The following is an 18,238-nucleotide window of genomic DNA, read 5'->3' as shown; positions in this document are numbered from 1 at the left end:
AATAGAGAGAAGTTAATTAATTAGAAACATGTTTTAAAAAGAGGACTTGGGGTTTTATAACACAAGGGAGTCATTAAGGGAAGGGTGCTCTAAGTCATATAGGGAAGGCGTGTTTTTTGCAATTAGCCATTTCCTGAAACACACAAGAGTGGGGCATTTCTTACCCATTCCTATTTTCGTGGAGTGAATAGCTCAGGTAAAGTTGAATGCGTCCATTCAAAAGAATAAAACACTACTCCAGCCTGGCGACAGAGTAAGACTCCGTCAAAAAAAAATGAAGAAGAAGAGGAAGAAGAGGAAGAGGAGGAAGAAGAAGAGGAGGAGGAGGGGGAGGAAACAAATGTCAGATAATCTCACTTCCCGGAAATAATAACATTTAATGTGGTGGTTTTTCAAATCTGGAATTATTAAAGAACTACATCTTATGATTATCTCTTTACTCAGCAATATACTTTTATAATGTAACTGTCTCAAATGTCCGTAACGCTCAGGGAAATAAGCTCCCATTCAAAAGCATAGTAAACATAAATATACCTGGGTGAAGCACCAGAGGATATAAACAGACAATTTGCAGAATGACAGCTCTCAAAAACTAACACTCATATGAGAGGTGCTCACAAATGTTAATAATCCAGGAAATGCAAATTAGTGCAACAATGAGATATAATTTTACACCTGTTAGATTGGCAAATATTAGGAAGTTCAGTAAAACTGAGTGTTTGGGGGTGTGGGGTTACAGCAACCTCATGCACTGACCTCCTAATTGGACAAATTGAGGAATCCCCCAGTGTGTATGGCTTGATGGAAGACAGGCTCCAGCTTCCACCAGGGATGCTGCAGGATGCTGTACATTTTCTTTCCACACCTGCCGACAGGCAGGGCCTGGGCCCACTCCCTGCAACTGGCCACTCAGGTTAGCCTTCCCGAGACTTTGTTTTTATTTTATTTTATTTTATTTTATTTTATTTATTTTTTTTGAGATGGAGTCTCGCTCTGTCGCCCAGGCTGGAGTGCAGTGGCCAGATCTCAGCTCACTGCAAGCTCCACCTCCTGGGTTTACGCCATTCTCCTGCCTCAGCCTCCCGAGTAGCTGGGACTACAGGCGTGCGCCACCTCGCCCAGCTAGTTTTTGTATTTTTTTTTTTAGTAGAGACGGAGTTTCACCGTGTTAGCCAGGATGGTCTCGATCTTCTGACCTCGTGATCCGCCCGTCTCGGCCTCCCAAAGTGCGGGATTGCAGACTTGAGCCACCGCACCCGGCCAAGCCTTCCCAAGACTTTGAATCAGGGGCTAAAGGTACGAAGACCCCAGGAAAGTTAGCGATTCTTCTCAGAAGAAGCAATGGACTCCAGCGCCCAGCAGTATGGCTTTGAGTGTCCAGTGTGTTTGTGCCTGTGGCAGAGTCCTCCCAGGACTGCCTCTGTGCACAGCTTATCAGTGTTCTTCCCAGCTTGGAGACCCTGGGTCCCCATCCGGAAGTGCTTGGTTCTTCAGCTTTCAGGAAGATGGAGTAGACACGCTTCTCCCTATTCCTCCCAGTAAAGACAACTAAAACCTCTGGACATTTGGGAAACTTTCAGCCATTATTTCTTTGAATACCTTTTCAGCCTTGTCTTCTTTCTTTTCTCCTTCTGCAACTTCAATGACACAAACATTGGGTCTTGTGATAGTCTCACAGGTCCCTGAAGCTCCGTTCATTTTTTTCCATTTATTTTCTCTCTGTTTTTCAGTCTGGGTGGTTTCTCTAGTTATAGTTCCCAATTCAGTGATTTTTTTTCCCCTCTCCTCTGTTTGGCTGTTGAGCCCATCCATTTATTTTGGTTATTGTATTTTTTCAGTAGATTTAGTTTATATATAAAGCAAGTATAAGAATATTCTGAAAAGTGGAGAAAAGAAGGCAGACCAGCTAGGAAACTTGGGACCATCGTAGTGCGTTCTCCTGGCTTTCATTTTGTCTCATATATCCCAGACTTGAATTGAAGAAGTTCACGACCTGGAAACTCTAGTGTTTGAGATGGGGGGAAAAGTCCCAACAAAAACCTACTCCCTCTAGACAAGGCAAAAACAAAACAGAAAGCAGAAAAGGGGCAGCCTTACAAGATAGAAAACCTTGAGACAATAACCTCTCTACTCCAGCCAAACACCACAGAAAAGACTGTGGCCCACCCACACTCACACAAGCAAAGGCAGAGTGGAGATCCTAGAATTCCACCCACACCAGGCTGTAAAGAGGCACCTCAACTCTCCTCATGGGCTCCCTGCAGTATCAGTGAAGACAGTGGGGGAGCCTGGACTTCCACTGCTATCCAGCAGTTACGAGGTGCCCCCTCTGCTCTGCTGGGGCAATGTCCCAGAAAACCCACCACCAACTAGTGGTAATGAGGCCACCACCACTTGTGGTGTCATTGGAGGCCCCTTGGGGAGCAGTCATAAGCCATCCCACCCAATTGTCCCCCAAGTCAGGGAGGTCTTAGTAGAGGCCTACGGAGAAGCTGGAATTCCCATTCCCACAACCAGTAACGAGGAGAGAAGAGAAAGAGGGTGAAATGGAATGAAACATCAAGGATGAAATGGGATATCACTACAGACTCTGTATACATCAGAAGGATAGTAGGGAATACTACAAACAACCCTGCGTACACACATTTGACAGCTTAGATTAAACAGCCCAATTCCTCAAAAACTACAACTCACCCAATATGAAATGGAATTTTAAAACTGAATTTGTAATTTTAAAACTAAAATTTAAAAACATCTCCTAGACCAGAAGAGTTCACTGGAGAATTCTACCGAAAGTTTAAAAAAGAATTAACACTAATTCTACAAAATCTCTTCCAGAAAATTGAAGATGAGAGTAGACTTTCCCATTTATTTTGTGAAGCTAGTACTAAAAGCTAGTACTCAAACCAAAAAAAAAGATAGATAGTACAAAAAACAAAAGACTAATATCATGAATATAGATGCAACATTTTTTAAAATTAGCAAGTAGAATTCAACAATGTAAAAAAAAGTATACACAATGACCAAGTTGAGGGTGGCTTGCGCTGGCCTGCAGGTGCCCCTTGCTGTGAGCAGCCTGGGTGCCATGGACAGTGGCAGGAGGCCGATAGGCTCTGGGGCAGAAGGGGGCAGATCCCCAGTGAGGCCCCACCTTCAGGCCAAGGAGGGCCTGAAGGCTGGAGTCGGGCTGCCAGCCCCACAGACCAGAGTGGGAGCTTGTGGTGCCTTTTCTGGGCCTGCCCATGGCTACCCATGGACCAGCTGGCATACACTTTTCCCTCTCTGAAGCCCATAATACCGCTGGGCTCAACCAGAGCTGAGCAGACACTTGGATGACCAACAGCAGAGAGGAGCTACCCACTCCAGAGCCTACTCTCTGCTGAGAGCTGCAGAGACAATGGGACCACCTGCAAGCAAAGAGGAGCTTCCCACTCCAGGGTCTCCTCTTTGCTAGGAGCTGAACACTCATCAGGACACCCTGGCTGTGGAAAGGAGTTACCCACTGCAGGTTTCCTCTCAACTGTTCTATCACTCAATAAAGCTCCTTTTCATCTTGCTCAGAGCCTCCACTTGTCTGCATATCTCATTCTTCCTGGTTATAGGACAAGAACTTGGGACCCATTGAATGGCGGGGCTAAAAGGGCTGTAACACAAACAGGGTTGAAACATGCCCCTTGCTCACTACATTGAGGGTGAAGAGAAAGAAAGAACAGCTGTGGCCCTTAGGGGATCCCAGACCTTGGAGCTCCCCAAGCCCGGTCTATGACTCCTTTTTGGGAGCCCCGTGGTTCCTGGCATCTCCAAGCTTCCAGGCACCACTGTGTTCCCCCGGTTCCAGCTGTGGAAGCTGCGTGCAGTGTGCCTGGCCCAGCCACAGCCTCACAGAGGCCTCACCTGGAGCTGCCCACCCCACTGCAGCAGCTGACATGTGTGACTGCACAGTGACCAGACCCCACACTTGCTCTCACACCCCTTGCCACTCCATGCCTGACTTGCCTTTGGCAGATGTGGGATCCAGGCTGGTAGCATGAGCTGAGCACAGCCTTCCAGGCCAAGTGGGCAGAAGGAGCCCAGTGGGCCCAAACAAAACTTGGGCAAAGGGGCCACTGGCCACAGAGGTTTCTGGCCAGAAAAGCAACACCCCAAAGATCTTGTAACAAAGTGAGGCTTACTGCAGGAACGCAGGGCTGTTTTACTGTTCACAAATCAGTCAACATAATCCAACATATTAACTGGATACAAAAGAAAATTGATCTTACCAATCAATACAGAAAAAGCATTTGACAAAATACCCATTCATGGGTTTAAAAATGCTCAGAAAAATAGAAATAGAGGGAATTTGTCCTAACTTGTTAAAGAGCATCTATGACAACTCCACAGCCAGCATCATACTTAATAGTGAAAGAGTGAATGACTGTACCCTGAGAACAGGAACAGGGCAAGGATGATTGCTCTTACCATTATTGTTAAACAGTGTTAGAAGTTCTACCCAATGCAATAAGGTAAGAAAAGGAAATAAAAGGCATACAGATCAGAAAGGTAGTAATAAAACTGTCCCTATTTGCAGATAACATGCTTATCTAAGTAGGAAAACTCAAAGATCTACCAAAAATAGAATCAAAAACAAAAATTCCTAGAGCTGATAAGTGAGTTCAGCTAGACTGCTGGAATATGTTGTATTTCTTTATACTAGCAATGAACACATGGGCACTGAAGTTTAAAATACAGTAGCATTTACAATGTATCAAAAAACAAAATACTTAAATTTAAATCCAACAAAACATGTACAGGGCTTGCATGCTGAGAACTACTCAGGTTTAAATTGTAAGAGAGAAAACTCAGAAAAAAAAAAAAACATAGGAGAAAATATTTGGGATCCAGATAGTGAGGCAAAGAACTACAAAATTGCTGATGAAAGAAATTTCAAAAATCTAAAAAAATGAATGAACATACTTATGGATTAGAAGACTTAATATGGTAAATCTGTCAATTCTTCCCAAGTTGATATAAGGATTTAATGCAATTCTTATTGTTACAGGGTAAGTGAGTTCTACTGTAACACCTAATTGGGAAAAGGGGCAAGCAGGTTTTTTCCTGGCCAGGAACAGAGGAGGGAGCTCTTTCTCTAAAGTCTCCTTCTCCCTGAGATACGAGAACCTGGGGGATTTTAAGGAGTTAGATGTGGGGCAGGGAGGTAGGTAAACACGTGTAGGGAGGAACTCCAGACGTGCAGGTGCAGATCATGAACATGCTTCTTCACATAATGTATATTCAGAAAATGGCAGCAATTATCTTCTATGGGTGAGGCTTTAGCATTATGATGATATGTTAATGATCTAAAGGTAACACGGGGTCGCTGGTTCAGGTTTGCCCTGGTTTCACACAGGCCTTATCTTCCTCTGATAATTGGCAAAGAGTGCTGTAGCTCCCAGGCCATCTGGAGTTCTTTTAACCAAGCTTACCTATAGATAAAGAAATAGAAAAATCTGCTTAAGAAAAGAATAATGAGTTTTTTCAGTTATCTACTGTTTAAGAAAATAATGAGCTTTCTCGGCTGTATCTCCAGGGCTGCCCTAGTAACACTATCAAAATCCCAGCAGGATTTTTTGTAGATACAGGCAACATTATTTGAAAGTTTGTATGGAAAGGCAAAGGCATTGGAATAGCTAACATAATTTTGAAAAAGAATAACAAAATGGGAGGAATCAGTTTCCAGTAATCAAGACTATGTGGTATTGGAGGATGGATAGACACATAGATCAATGGAATGCAACAAAGAATCCAGAAATAGACCTACACAAATATGTCCAACTGACATTTTACAAAAGTGCAAGAGCAATTCAGTGGACAAAGGACAGTCTTTTAAACAAAAAAATGGTGCTGGAACAGTAAGACATCCATAAGCAAAAAAAGAAAAAAGAAGGAAGAACAAGAAAGAAAAGAAAGAGAGAAAGAACAGAATCTCACCCTAGGTCTCACACCTTACATTAAAATTAACTTAAAATAAATCTCAGGCTTAAATTGTAAGAGATAAAACTTTCAGAAAAAAACATACAAGAAAATATTTGGGATTTACATAGTGAGGCAAGTAATTAACAACAAAAGCACAATCCATAAAAGGAAACATTGGACTTCATCGAAATTAAAAATTTTTGTTCTGCAGAAGACCTTGCTACAAGGATGAAAAGACAAGCTACACACTGGGAGAAAATACTTGCAAACCATTCATACCACAAATAACTAGTACCTAAAATGTACCAGTATTTTGTTATATAAATGATTTGCAAATATTATTATATATCCCCTGATATAAGGAATTCTCAAAGCTTAACAGAAAAAAAAATCAAATTAGAAAATGGGCAAAAGACATTTTATCAAAAAAGATATACAGATAGTAAGTAAGCACATGAAAAGATGTTTAACATCCATTAGAGAAGTACAATTAAAAACACAATGAGCTGTCACTGCATTCCCATCAGAATGACTAAAATCAAAAATAGTGACAACACCAAATGCTGGTGAGGATGTGGAGAAACAGGACCATTGTACATTGCTAATGAAAATGTAAAAATGGTACCACCACTCTGGAAAACAGTTTGACAATTTCTTAAAAAACTAAATATGCAACTACCATAAGATCCAGCAATTGCAATCCTGGGCATTTATTCCAGAGAAATAAAAATTTGTGTGCACTCTGAAAAATAGACATGGATGTACATAACAGCTTTATTTGTAATAACCAAAAACTGAAAACAGTCTAGATGCCCTTCACTGGGCAAGTGGTTAAACAAACTGTGGTGCATGGATACCACAGAATGCCACTCAGTGATCAAAAGGAATGAGCTACTGATACATGCAACAGCCTGGATGAATCGCCAGAGAATTGTGCTGAATCAAAAAAGTTACATACTGTATTGGTGCTTGAGGGCTCAGGAGGGTCTCCAGATGCCACTAAGGCCCCATTTCCAGCTGGTGTCCAGATTCTTGGCACCATCACAAGAAAGAGTTCAGGGATGAGTCAGAATAAAGCCAAAGGCGAGAAGCTTTTATTGCAAATTGGAAGTACACACTTAAGGGAGAAGTGTGAGCCTGCTTGAGAGAATAAGTCACACATAATGGAGTTTGGGTGTCTAATTTTATGAGTGTTTCTTTAAGAGGTGGAATATCCTGGAAAAGGAGGGGATTTCAGGGACATCCCCCCTCCACTCCAGTTATTACCCCGTTTCTGCCTTATTTGGATTTGCCTGGAAGAGTCATGGACATTGTCGCCCTGACCAGAGTTTTAGCCATTTTCTTTCCCTTATTTTGGGTTTTCTGTTATGCTATGGTTTCTTTACCTAGTTCTTGTTTATTTGACTGGTTCTTCTTTCTGTTCTCTCTCTCCTTTCTTTCTTTTTCTTTCTTTCTTTCTTTCTTTCTTTCTTTCCTTCCTTCCTTTTCATTTCTTTCTTTTCTTTCTCTCTCTTTCTTTCTTTCCTTCCTTCCTTCCTTCCTTTTCATTTCTTTCTTTCTCTCTCTTTCTTTCTTTCTTTCTTTCTTTCTTTCTTTCTTTCTTTCTTTCTTTCTTTCTTTCTCTCTCTCTCTTTCTCTCTTTCCTTCTCTCTCTCTCTCTTTCCTTTTTTTTGTTTAAAAACAGTCTCACTCTGTTGCCCAGAGTGGAGTACAGTAGCATGATCTCAGCTTACTGCAACTGCCACCTCCCAGGTTCAAGTGATTCTCCTGCCTCAGCCTCCTGAGTAGCTGAGACTACAGGTACCCGCCACCACGCTCGGCTAATTTTTGTATTTTTAGTAGGGGCGGGGGTTTCATCATGTTGGCCAGGCTGGTCTCAAACTCCTGACCTCAAGTGATCTGTCCGCCTCAGCCTCCTAAAGTGCTGGGATTACAGGCATAAGCCACCGCACCCGGCCTTTGGCTAGTTCTTATTTGAGTTTTTCCATCCTCCTGTGACCACCCAGTGCTGTTCCCATCTCAGTATCATTCTGTTGGTATAGCATTCTTGAAATGACAAAATTTTACAAATGGACAACAGATAAGTTGTTGCAGGAGCTAAAGAGGGGGTGTGATTGGAAGGACGGGAGGGTGGCTACAACAGGGCACCATGGGGGATGCTGGTGCTGATTGATATGTTCTGTATCCTGACTGTATCATTGTCAGTATCTTGGCTGTGATATTGTTTTGCAAGATGTTACCACTGGAGCATACTGGGTTAAGGGTACACAGGATCTCCCTGTATCATTTCATACAAATGGGCGTGAATCTACAATTATCTAAAAGTGAAATTTAATTTATTAAAAAGGATCTTAGCAGTGATCCACACACAATGTAGGTTAGCTGTTACTACTGGGGTGGAGAAGGGAAGAGGAAAAGAAAAGAAATAAATCACCTAAGGAACTGAGGCATCTACCTTATGTTTGTAGTGAATATAGATTTTCAAAAGCATGCCCCCCCAAAAATGACTTTTCACCACATAACTTTCCTTTTTATCACTGAGTGGTATTCCCCGGTACGTGTGCACTACCATTTGTTTAACCAACCATTTGCCCAGTGAAGCACATCTTGGTTGTTTTGGTTTTGGCTATTACAAATAAAGCTGCTATGGACATTCATGTCCATCTTTTGGAATGAACATACATCTTCATTTCTCTGGGATACGTGTCCAGGAGTGCGATTGGTGTGGTATTTTCCATTATCCCTTTAAATCTGTACAATAGGGCTAGCCCTCGCCCTGCACCTGGATGAGACCTCAGCCAGGCAGCCCCCATAACCTCTCTGATTGCTCTTAGGTAATAAACAACTAGTAGCTAGTTATGCAAGCAGCTGCATGTCTGACTCTGCATCCCCATTCTGCTTGATGAAGAAGACTTAATCTAGTCCCATGCTGATAAACTAAATCAAATTCAGAGACTTCTGAGTCCTTTCATATGGAGAACTCAGACACAGTCAGAATTGTTTTTTCTCCTTTCACCTCCTCCTCTTTAGAATGAATGCTGAACTTGGGGGACAGAGGGGTGTACAGAGGCACTGCTGAGGCAGTGGTGGGGAGAGATGGGGTGCTGTTTCTCCATCCCATCTTGGTAGAGATTGTCTCCATCTTTATCTGGCCTCCTGCTCCTGGGAGAAGCTGGTCCTTGGCACTGGTGTTGCATGGGTTCCGTGGATAGTGCTTGCATGGACCCCAGGTATTGACTCAGTGTGTCTTAGCCCACTAGGGTGCTCATCCATGGTGTGGAACCACATCATCCATTGCTTCCCAGCAAGGCTGTCCCAGCCATGTCCTGACCAAACATGACTCAAGGTACAAAATCATAAAGCAGCTTTATTTTTATTTTCCACTATCCCTTTAAATCTATTCTACAGGGCTAGTTCTTCCCTTGCCCTTGGATGAGACCTCAGGCAGTCTTCATAATGTCTCTGGTTGCTCATAGGTAATAAACAACTAGCAGCTAGTCATGCAGGCCCCTGTACACTACCTCTGTGTGATTCCTGTGTCACCACTTGCTCCCTAGGGGAGAGACTGGCTTATTTTCTGCTTACCACAGTGTTTGCTGCTTTCTCAAAGTATGCTGAACCTTTGGCTTTGAGTTCCACAGCTTCACGGCAGCCCATGGAGTGCGTAGCATCCATCCGAGCCCATGGTGTCACCCGTGGGACCTGAGGGCAGGGAAACCAGCACAGCTCTGCAGATATACATGCTGCTTGCTGCACTTGTAGTGATAAACTGTCGTTGCCTGCTTTGGGCACCTCTAGAGCCATGGAAGGTTTATTCCTGGCTATCCTCAGTGAGCCTGGGACTTCTCCCTAACACCCCGTCTACACCACACCAAAGGGAAAGAGCAGCTCCCTAGGGGAACCAACCCTCCTGAGCGGTGCATCTTAGACTCACAGGACCCTGGTTCCAATTCCTCATGTGTGATTTAGTCTTACCTGAGTATCTATTTTATCTCCAACTTTTATCTTAAGTTCAGGGGTACACGTGCAGGATGTGCAGGTTTGTTACACAGGTAAACGTGCCATGGTGGTTTGCTGCAGAGAGCATCCCATCACCCAGGTATTAAGCCCGTCCATCATCCATTAGCTATTCTTCCTGATGCTCTCCTTCTTCCCACCCCTGTCCTTTGACCCCCACCCCAGTGTGTGTTTTTCCCCTCCATGCGCCCATGTGTTCTCATCACTTAGCTTCTACTTATAAGTGAGAACATGCAGCTTTCTCTTCCTGCGTTAGTTTGCTAAGGATAATGGCCTCCAGCTCCATCCATGTCCCTGCAAAGGACAGGATCTTGCTCCTTTTTATGGCTACCTAATATTCCATGGTATGTCCCACATTTTCTTTAACCTCTATCATTGATGGCAATTTACTGGGGAAGCATCAGGATTTTCTTCTGCCACTTCTGCCTGTGTTTTACAGAGCCTGAGTTTTTTTTTTCTGTCTTTGTGGAACAGCCCTTTGCAGAAAGCTGGCACCGCAAGACTTAACCCAAGTCATCCTCACTCCTCTTCTGCTCCAACTTCTAGGAGAAAAGGGAAATCACCAGGTAATAATGCCCTAAATATCCCAAACTTCTACCCCACCTCTACCTGCCCCTCATCTTACTTTCTGTCTCAGAGGCCACGGAGGGGACTCCCCTCTAAAGCCAGTAAGAACCTGGCTTGGGAACTCCAGAGGAGGGGACTGTGGGCTTTGGAGTCAGAGAAAACTGACTCTGAATGCCATTGTGACTCCTCACCACTGTGTGGTTCTGACTCAGTTATTAAACCATGCTCGGCTGCAAACCCAAGTCTAGCTCTCAATGCACAGCCTGTGATGAATGCTGGGCAAACAGCTGCTAAATGAATGGGCTGCGTTCAATTTATTGGAGGATGTTCCTGAAATGCCCAGCAGAGGGCTCTGGTTGTGCAGAAAAGACTCATCCACTGCTCTGCCTGGGTTGAAAGCTCTCTGCCTGCCAAACCCCTTTGCCTCATTTCGGGCCCCCATTTTCATGAACCTACATTAATGCATAGCTCTGGGGAAACACTTTTTTGCAGTTATGTGTGTCACTACGCTTCCATCAAAGAGTCAAATCAGATAGCTTTACATTTTCATTACAATACTGCTTTTTCCCTGCCTACTTGGATTTTTTTCTGGTGGGAATAAGTCATGATTTCTCAACAGGGCAAGAGAGCCCCCAAAGCAATAAATATTGGTTCTTAGGATGCCCCCAACATCTTAGCTGTTACGTCTGTTTGTGGCCCTCCAGAATACCACAGTATGTAAACAGACACACGGTATATCTGCAGTATTATATTTTCATGGGGACGTGGACAATTAGAAAAGCAAATGTAAAATGGTTCCTTGGAGGAGCTGTAAGTTTAAAAATAAGGGTTGAGCAATACTGGAATGAGGGAAGATGAATCAAGAGAAGATACCATCATTGTCACACACTTGGAGTTAGGGACACATAAGACAAGCCTTTCCCGCAACGTGGGGTACGCATGACACTGTCCAACCTCAATAGTTCTAACTGGAGATCCTGTCATTGTTTAAAACCTCCCACGCACCTCACCCCCACCCCTGGGAGAACTTAAGTTCCAGTGCTCTGCTCTCATCAACCCCAAAGTTTCCTCTTGCTCCTTCATACTCCCTCCTTCCCATCCCCCCATCCCCCATCCCCAAGGAACCACTGATCTATTTTGTGTCACTCTAGATTAGTGAGCATTTTCTAGAGGGTGTTTTATAAGTGGAGTCATAGCCCAATTTATTCTTTCATTCACTTGGTGGATATTTGGGTTGTGTCCAGCTTGGGGCTGTTGTGAATAAAGCTGCTATGACTATGAATGTATAAGTTTTTGTGTGGACATATGTGCTCACTTCTCTTTTTTTATTATTGATTTTTTAGAGACAGGATCTCACTCTGTTGCCCAGGCAGGAACGCAGTGATGGGGTCACAGCTCACTGCAGCCTCAACCTCCCGGACTCAAACGATCTTCCCACCTCAGCCTCCCAAGTAGCTGGAACTACAGGTATAGATCACCAAACCTGAACAATTTTTTAAAATTATTTCTCTTGAGTAAGTACCTAGGAATAGAATCACTGGGTTTTAGGACAAGTGTGTGTTTGATTTTTTAACAAAGGGGCTGATTAAAGTCTCTTTCCCCAGGCAGTGGGGCCCCCCTGGGGGAGGGAGCCACCTTCTGTAATTCCAAAGAATTCTTTCCTAGGAAGACTTCTTAAGAGATGTCACATATTCATATCCATCCTTCAGAGAGCAGGGAGTTGACAACCACATCCAGTTATGCCAAGACGATTTTCTGGAACCTCTCTCCAGAGAACAGAAAACACATATTACACATGTAATCTCTGGCATGACAGAATACATTTGCTATAATACAAAAATATGAAAAATACATTAAAGTATTGTAGGAGACGCAAAATTTTACCTTACCCTTTTAGAGTTTTTTTTCTAACTGGGCCTGAGAATGAAATTGACATAAGACAGATCAACAGGAGAAAAGCACACACAGTTATTTAATGCAAGTTTTACCTGCACAGGAGCCTTCATAAGGAAACAAAGGCCCAAAGATGCTGTTAGAGAAGAATGCTTATAAACTGAAATGGACAAAGTATCGTAAGTCATGAAAATGAGAGGAGGCAAAGGGGCTGCGGCTAGCATGGTTGATCAGGTGGAGAAGTGACTAGGAAGATAGGAATTAGTCGAACCGGATCTGTGTGTGAAGGTTTCCCAAGGTCTCACCTTCCTGTCCTTGATGATAAGAATGTTTCTTTCTGCTATAGAGAGGGCATCTTTCACATGGGAATTTTATCTCCTGCTTTTAAGAAACAGAAGGAAGATCAAGGCAATCTTCTCGTACCTGTTGTTTTTCAAGTGCCTTTAACTCAAAATAGTCACTATGCCAAAGTGGCATATTTTTAACTCCTTCAGTATAAAGCATAAAGTTAGGCTGGGCACAGTGGCTCATGCCTGTAATCCCAGCACTTTGGAAGGCCGAGGCAGGTAGATCCATTGAGGTCAGGAATTTGAGACCAGCCTGACCAACATGGTGAAATGCCACCTCCACTAAAAATACAAAAATTAGCCAAGCATGGTGGTGTGCACCTGTAGTCCCAGCTACTTGGGAGGCTTAGGCAGGAGAATCACTTGAACCCAGGAGGCAGAGGTTGCAGTGAGTTAGGATCATGCCACTGCACTCTGGCCTGGGCAACAGAGTGAGACTCTGTCTTAAAAAATAAACAAAGAAGGATAAAGTTAAATGGCCCATAATACTGCCATAGAGAGGTAGGTATGTATGACAGTCAGCTGTGTGCCTAGCGAGTCTTTCTCTTGTGCATATTATACATAGAAATGTCTGACCACTAAGATACACATTTTCTACAATTTAACATTCTTGGTCAGGTAGTTGAGGGTGATCACTCTTCAAAAAAAAAGTCACAATCCTTCACTCAGTTTCCAGACCTGAACCAGTTTTAGTGTTTAAAACACATCAATTGAAGGAGAGGCTGGCTTCCTAGGAGGACCCTGAGATACCATGAGAGATGGCCACACGCTGGAGAAAGAGGAACACTCAAACATCAAGAACTATTGGCACAGGATCCAGATTGACATTTACCCAGGAACCCAAAGCATCATCATAGCCTCCCTATTAAATTGAGGGCACACGAAGGGCAGGAAATAAATGGGATCCTGGCCCAAGTCTGGGTTACAGTGGGTTCACTAGACTCATGGGACAAGCCCATGGCCATCTCTCCAGTCCTCAATTGGAATAGACATGTTGGCAATTGGCACAGCTCCCATACTGGTCCCTTGGCCCATGGGGTAAGAGCTATCAGAATAAAGATTAGTGGAAGCCTCTGAAATAGCCCCCTAACACCTCAACTCAACCAAGAGAGTAAAGTTTTTAAAATGTCACATCCATCCAAAGAGGAATATTAGAGATTGGAGCTATCCTTAAAAACCTAAATGATGCTGAGGCGCTAGTCACCCCATAGCTTGTGTAATTCACCAGTCTGGCCCCTGCAAAACCCAGATAATTCTGGAGGATGACAGTGGACTACTGCAAACCCTGCTAAACAGTAGCCTCAATGCAGCTTCTGTGCCAGGTGTGGTACCTTTGCTAGAGCAGATGAGCACAGCCTTGGGCACCTGGCAAGCAGCCGTCAATGCAGCTAATGTGTCCTTTTCCATCCCTATCAAAAAACAGTATCAGAAGCAGTTCACTCACATTTGGTGGAGTGGACAACAGTACACATGTACGATCTTTCCCAAGGGTTATCTCAACTCTTTGGTGCTATCATGACACAATATGAAAAGACCTGAACTGGCTGGACATCCACAGAACATCACACTGGTCCCCTCTATCGATGACATATGCTAATTGGACTAGGCGAAGTGAATAGAACATAGAGGCCTTGGTACAACACAAGCACTTCAGAGAGTACAAGACTAAACCCTTCAAAAGTACAAGGACTTCCAAATAGGTTACAAAGTTGAGTTCCAACGTTCTGAAGCATGCTAGAACATTCCCTCAAAAGTAAGGGCAAAACTTTTTTATCTTTCATCTCCCACCACCACCAAGAAGAAAGTGCCATACCTATAGACTTCTTTGGGTTCTAGAGGCAGCATGTTCCAAACATGAGAATACTGTTCTGATCCAAGTATCTGGTAAAAGGAAAGGCTGCTGCTTTTGAGAGACACCAAGAGCAGACAAGAGCTCTGCAGCAGGTCCAGGCTGCAAAGCAAGTATCCTTGAAGCTTTGGCCACACGACCTAGCAGGCCCTATAGTATTAGAGATATTGGTGGCCAGAAAAGACATTGAATAAAATATATGGCAAGTCTCACTGGGAAAATCACAATTCAGATCCCCAGCGTTCTGGAGCAAGTCATGTCATCTGCATCAGAGAATTACACACTCTTTGATAAATAGCTGTGTATTAGAGTTCTCCAGAGAGACAGAATCAATAGGTTCAGTCTTTCTAGATCAATAAATCAATCTAGAAAGAGATAGATGTATTAGGAGAATTGGCTCACATGCTCATGGAAGCTGAGAAGTCCCACAACAGGCCTTCTCCTGGAAACACTGGGATGCTGGTAGCATGGCTGCCCAAAAACCTCAGAACCAGGAAATTGCTGGTATAATTCTCAGTCTGAGGCCAAAGGCTTCAGAATCCAGGGCCTTCTGTTGTAAGTCCAGAGACTGGTGTTAAGTCCAGAGGCTGGAAAGCCTGGAGAACCTACAGTTCCGGTGTCCAAAGGCAGGAGAAAAAAGTGTGTTCCAGCTCCAGGAGAAAGAGGAAGGGCGGGAGGAGAGAGAGAATTGTTTTGTTTTTCTGCCTTTTTTGTTCTATCTGGGTGCCAGTTGATTGGATGGTGACTGCCCACAATGACAGCAGATCTCTTCCTCTCAGTCTGCCAAGTCCCAGGCCAGCGTCCTCTGGAAACACCCTCACAGACACACCCAGAAGTGATGCTTTACAAATTATCTAGCTATTCCTTAATCCAGTCCAGTTGACACCTAAAATTAACCATCACAAGCTCCTAAGGGTTACTTGGCCCCAGAGGGAGGGAACACCTGATCACGGGAGAGCAAACGATTGTACAGCCAGAACTTTACACAATGAGTCAGATATTTGTCAGATCGTCTAAGTCGTAAGATCAGGTGGGCCCAGCAGCATGCCAGGACAGAAGTGGGACATGGAGGATTGAGCAGAAGGAGGACCAGATGGCATAAGCGAGCTGCGTGAGCAGGTAACCAGACCCCCATCTCATCCACCTGTTGCCTTTGCTCTTGGCTCATACTGATGGCCAAGAAGGGCCATCATACGCATGGGGCGGAGAGATGGGTCCTTTATGACCAGCCCACAGAAGAGGAAGGAGCCTGAGCTTGGTATATGGATCAGGTGCCCAGTTTTGATGGTAAATGGACACGTACATCCATCATGGCTTCATACATGAGAGGCATGGTGACCAAGAAGGGCTCAGATCGCTTAGGAATGAAGGTTGGGGTCACACCACCAGGTAAGCTACCAAGCCCAGCAGAGGTGCTGAGGGTGAGGGAAGCTGGAAGAGGGTAGAGGTTTTCTGAGCAGCTGCCTATATCAGCAGCTCTCTGCTGCAAGGAAAATTAAATTTCTTACATATTTAAACCACTGTAAGTTAGGTTTCTGTTACACCAGTTCTGACTGATATAGTATTTCTAACAATAGCATATGGCTGGTTTTTGTTCTTCAATCCTGTTTAACAAACTTTGAGTTTTAATGTGAGAATTCAGCTCATTTGAGGTTTGTGTAAACCTGGATATAATTTATTTTATTTCTTCCATTTTAACTCAGGTTCATTATTTATTTTACTTTGTCCTTTCTCTCTTTTTCTTGTTTTTGATGGCTTGGTAACATGGCCATTTATTCGATTTTTATTTTCTTGTAGATCTTTTTCTTTTAGATTTTCTTGTAGATTCTTACAGGTTTCTTAGAGAAGCCCTATACTTTTCCAGGCCATGAGTGGTTATTTTTATTTTTTTTCACATTCAGAATAAAATACACAATTGCAATTATATAATCCTCCATTATATGAGAAAAGCATCTATTTCCCCACATTAAAGTTACCTATTTGTAATATTTTTATATCTCCTCAACCTGCAAAGATATTGAAACACTTTTATTCTCCATCTTCTTCTGCCCCTTCCCTAAATACTGGCTGAGTCCTTCAGGACTTACAGTCTGGCATTACCATTAGTCTTTCTCTTAGGATTCCTCTTCTCTCAGAAATCTGTAGATATACTTACAGCATAGTTTGCTTCCAGGGATGCAGATGAGAAGTCACATGCCATCTCATTGTTTCTTTGTAAGTTATTTATTTTCCCTCTCTAGAAATGAATAAGCTTTTATATTAACACTTGAGATTTCAGTCATTGTTTTCAGGACATGGCTAAAGATGAGTATTATTTTGTGTAAGTTCTGTTTGGAATTCACTGGGTCCTTCAAATCAGCAGATCAAGTCTTTATTGGAAAATTTTCAAGGACAATTTCCTCTATTATTTGTTTAATTATTGCCTGTCTTCCATCTGCTTCATTTTACAAATTTCCATTATCCTAATAATAATAATTCCAACACAGAATAATCCAAATATGCAAGTATTTGATTGCCTGCAGCATTTCCTCAAACTCTGTTTATTTCACCTCATAATTTTCCTCTCTCTGCATTTTTGATTTGTTTTGTTTCATTTCTCCATTTGGCATTCTAGGTCAGGTTTCAACAGTGACTCTGCAATCCTTTGATTCATCTCTTGAAATTTTTTGTCTGAAAATGAGATTCTTTAGATCCAGAACGTGTGTGTGTGCATGTGTGTGTGCGTGTGTGTGCATGCACGTGTGTGTGCTTGTGTGTACATGTGTGTGCGTCTGCGTGTGCATGTGTGTCCGTGTGTGCCATGTGTATGTGTGTGCATGTGTGTGTGCGTGTGTGCATGCGTGTGTGCATGCGTGTGTGCATGTGTGTGCATGCATGTGTGCGCATGTGTGTGGGCATGTGTGTGCATGCATGTGTGTGTATATGTGCGTATGTTTATGCACACTGTATTTGTGGCTCCTTACGTGTTGTTGTCACCATTGTTTTTGGTTCAGGCTATCCTCTCTCTCCCCCAGTAGGTTTGTAGCTGTTGTTCTCTGCAATATGCTGGTTCTTTCCCTTTCTTACTTCTGGATCCCCCAGGATGGGTTGGTATTTTCCTTTGCTGACCCACTGGGGCCCATGTTCAGCTGCTGGGGATCTAGAGCAAGGCCAGTCTCTCGAGTAATGGATGGTGCAGCAGTCTTTGACTTGCTGGGTCCGCTGGCAAGTGGTCGGTCCCAAAAGGTCTCCCTCTGCCCTCTAGTCTCTTCAGCTGCAAAGACTGGCATTTTCCCAGTGAGGAGAGGATTTAGCACTTTTGTTTTCCCCTATAGCTTTGTGTGAGCTGGAGCAATGAGCCCAAAGAATGCTCACGGGGGCAGCTGCAGCCTCTCCCTTGGGAGGTCCTTGGATTTCCGTAGGTCAAGTGTTCCCGATTTCACTTTTCTTTTGGCCATTACTCCTGGACTCTGAACCTCCAGTCTCCGGGCTGTCCTGGGGCTCAGAAGCAGAAAGTTGCTCTGCCAACTCCCTTCTTCTGGATCCCAGAGATGCACTACATCTCTAAACCCCAGAAACTGCTTGGCTCACAAAAGGTTCAGTAGCTGGTTTTAAATTGAAGGATGAAGGCAGC

At 43.5% G+C, this 18,238-nt stretch overlaps 1 long non-coding RNA gene across 1 annotated transcript in view; it reads right to left on the bottom strand.

Annotated features, from left to right (window-relative positions):
• Positions 1-2,856: 2,856 nt before the first annotated feature.
• Positions 2,857-18,238, bottom strand: part of LOC111530036 — a 39,257-nt gene continuing 23,875 nt past the window's right edge. Inside the window, exons 3-4 of the long non-coding RNA XR_002727683.1 lie at positions 15,028-15,275; positions 2,857-5,462 (exon numbers count right to left, since the gene is read on the bottom strand). This is a non-coding gene — a long non-coding RNA (uncharacterized LOC111530036). The remainder of the gene's footprint in view (positions 5,463-15,027; positions 15,276-18,238) is intronic.

This window comes from Piliocolobus tephrosceles, chromosome 20 (assembly GCF_002776525.5).
Source record: "Piliocolobus tephrosceles isolate RC106 chromosome 20, ASM277652v3, whole genome shotgun sequence".
In the NCBI taxonomy this organism is placed as follows: Eukaryota; Metazoa; Chordata; class Mammalia; order Primates; family Cercopithecidae; genus Piliocolobus; species Piliocolobus tephrosceles.
The sequence above is the reverse complement of the archived record's forward strand: the minus strand, read 5'-3'. Positions and strand labels throughout refer to the sequence as shown.